Genomic DNA, 3601 nt, shown 5'->3' with positions numbered 1-3601 from the left:
CCTTCACTGGTGGTTACACGTGGACCACGGCGAGGAGCCCCCAGAGGAGGAGGCCACATGACGGTCGGCGGCGCCAGCCCCCCACTGTCTTCAAGGAAAGGTTGGGGATGTGGGGCGAGCAGACCACTGGTTCCCTGGGAGGAGGTGGGGTCTCCCTTTCAGGGGGTGAGGTGGCTGGCTGCTCAGGGGACGTCCTTACGTGAGGGATGTACCATTTTCCCAACGTCCTTTAAAGTCAAAATGGTTTCCAGTCCTCTCTTAATAGAATGAAATTGGCAAAACGATAATATTCACCAAAATTTAAGACGTCTGCTTTTCAAAAAACATTCTTAAGAGAATGACAGAAGAAAACCTTTGTAAATCACATATGACTTGCATCCGTAATATACAACAAGCTCTCAAATCTCAGTAGAAGAAAACAAACAACTCGAAAAACGGATAATAGGTGAGGAGAACTTAATACACAGAAACTGTTAGTTGGTATGTAATCTAAGCCATTTGGAGGCTAATTTGGTAAAGTAAAAAAAAAAGTTAAGTGTACTTTACTCTTCAATATAGCAAGTTCTTTAGAAATCAAAAAAAAAAAAAAAAAAAAAGAAGACAGCTGGTTATATACAGCTCTTTGAAGAAATATACTATCAGGATGGAAGTGCCCTAAATCATACCTGAAATCCTGGGGAAGGAGCATTCTACAGCTCTAGGTAAGCCCCTTCCCTTTTCATTTTGAACAATTAATGCAGTATTTTGTACCCAATCAAAGAAAAAAAATTTCATCAGCACACACTATTGTTAAATAAGATAGCAATGTAGCCAGTAAAACAAGAATGAAGGTTCGGTGTGTGATTATTTTTCTGGAGGTGCAAAAAAGTGCCTTTCAAGATACTCATTGCAATAAGTATGTCAATTAATTCTGTGATATTCTGCAAACTACTCAGCCTCTTCTTGAGGAACTCACATAATTCTCAAAAGTTTAAGTGCTCATAAAATAAAATGAAATAGAAATAAAACCCCACTTTTATTTCTTGGTATTTTTTCAAAGCCGTTGTCACTCGTTTTCTTAGGTTTTAAATTTTATGCATGAAGTTTCTCATTTCTTATTTCTGTGTCCATGCAACAAAGCTATTTAGGCACATACTTTCCACTCTTAGCCACCAACAGAGCATAGCTTATTGCATACTACCAGTTTTATGTGCTTAAACAGCCAGACATTTTTGCTGAGATATATAATTCTGAGTCTGGTTTCTAGTGTATTTTCTTTATCTGTTAAAATACTAAGAAAGAAATAGAAGGAAGGAAAGAAAGAAAGAAGGAAGGAAGAAAGGGAGGAAGGAGGGAAGGGAAGAAAATTTCCGTTGCTGTGGGTCAACAAATACAGGAATTTAAAAATAAAAATTTCAACTGAAAGTCATAAATTAAAAATGCTCACTAAATACTTTTAATGCTTTGCCTCAGATTTTCCATTAAGGTTCATGGCTGTGGAGGTGGAAGGAAAAGGGAAATTATTGATTTACCCATGGAGGTCAGGAGCATTTCCTGGAAGAGGTTTTGAGGGGTGTATAAAGGAATTCTAGGCAGATAAGAATGGGGGTCCATTTCCAAGCAGAGGAACTTGCACATCATTTGCAACTTCGCAAACCTGGGACATTACTCAGAATTTAAGTTAAAAAGCCAGGAGGGATGCTTACTTAAAGATCTAATCTCACATACAAAGTGGAATCTTTTAATTAATACTGAACCAAATTTCTTCTAATTAGTGTAAGATTTTTATAAGTTACTTGCTCTTTGGTAACCCTAGCTTTCCTAGAAAAAAAGGAATCTATCAATATATTCCCTAATGTATATACATTTAAATGAGTTGGGAAAAGAGGAGTTTTGCAGGAGAGAATAATATAAAGATACATCTATTGTTTTCTATGTAGCGTCATTACTGGTCACAATATTGCAGTTTCCAGAAAATGAAATGTGTCCAGTTGTAACTTTCCAATTCTTTCCTGAGGATTCATATTTTAATTTTTAAGAGAGAAAATTTGAAAAAAAAAAAAAAAACAAATTACTAGGTAACGTGTCAGGTGTGCTTGCTCTGAGTGTCCTTTTAAAAACCACTTGTTTAATGATCAGGTTGAATTTGCATTTTCTTCCCATTAGAATCATTAAGTATGCAACATTTTCTTTCAAAGAACTGATTATGGGGGCAAATATTGTACAGTTTTTATTTTATTTGTCAGCCTCCCTTAACATTTAGATTATAATGAATCATTTCCAGACAATCCAAGTTCCAAAGCAAGTACGATGAATTGAAGGCTGAGTTTTGCAATTTTATGTCTTTATCTCAATAATTACAACTTTTAAAAATCATGTATCAAGGGTTTAGAATCCCAGTATCTTCTTAAGTTACTGCAGCCTGGTGAAGATGAACCTGGAGGGAGGAGCTTGGCTTTTTTTTTTTAATTTCTTTTTTATTGAAGTGTAGTTGAGTTACAATGTTATGTTAATTACTGCTGTACAGTGAAGTGACTCAGTTATACACATATATACATCCATTCTTTTTCATATTCTTTGCCATGATGGTTTATCACAGAATACTGAATACCGTTCCCTGTACTGTACAGTAGGACCTTGCTGTGATAGCAAATTCTTAGTTAATTCTTTTCTTTTAAGTAATTAACTTTATTTATTTGCTGCATTGGGTCTTTGTTGCTGCATGCAGGCTTTCTCTAGCTGCGGAGAGTAGGGGCTACTGAGAAGCGTGGGCTTCTCAGTGTGGTGGCTTCTCGTTGCGGAACGTGGGCTCTAAGCACACGGACTTCACTGGTTGTGGCACGTGGGATCAATAGTTGCGGCTTGTGGGCTCTAGAGCACAGGCTTGGTAGGAGCTTGGCTTTTATTGGGGGTATTTAAATGTCCTTTTTCAGTGGCCTCACTAAGGTCATATTTAAGGTTCAAGTGGAAAAGAAAAGAGATACCTCAACTCAGATGCTTAGAGAGCCTTTGCCAAGAAACTGGCTTTAGCGATTTAAATCAATGCTGATTACACAAATTAAACTGTTCAATTATTTCAGTGACACTCATGCAGGCTATCTGAGAGATGTTTTCATAAATAACAGGTGAAAGTTTGCATTTTTATTATGTGAAAGTAAAGTTTCTCGATTTGTGGAGGCAGGAGACGTAGCAAAACTACTTGGAAAGCCAGTCTAAGTGCCTCTTGTCTAACTAGAGTCAAGACCCAGGATCACGGTTGGTAACATGGGTGGGAGGAGGTGGTGTGTTGTCCATCTCACCACCCACTCCATCGGGGGTGGCAAAGGGCCAGCTCCTGTGTTGCTAGGTATGCCCTGTAATCAGTTCCGACAGGAGAGAGAAAAAGAAATGCGTGGGGGAGCTGGGAAGCTTTCTTTGAAGGGAGGGGACGGTGCCTTTCTTGTGCTTCCGTCGGTGACCTGGAACTCCGGGCACAGCTCAAGGCTCTGCAGCCAGCTCGGACCACAGAAACGAGGGCACATTTCAGAAATAGCACAACATTGAGACACGGGGCCTGGGCCCTTCAGGGCCATGGGATTGTACAAGTGTTGACTGCCTAACTCTGAACTTCTTGCACGTGAGC

The sequence above is a fragment of the Hippopotamus amphibius genome, chromosome 7, assembly GCF_030028045.1.
Source record: "Hippopotamus amphibius kiboko isolate mHipAmp2 chromosome 7, mHipAmp2.hap2, whole genome shotgun sequence".
Lineage (NCBI taxonomy): Eukaryota > Metazoa > Chordata > Mammalia > Artiodactyla > Hippopotamidae > Hippopotamus > Hippopotamus amphibius.
This window is presented reverse-complemented; position numbering follows the sequence as displayed.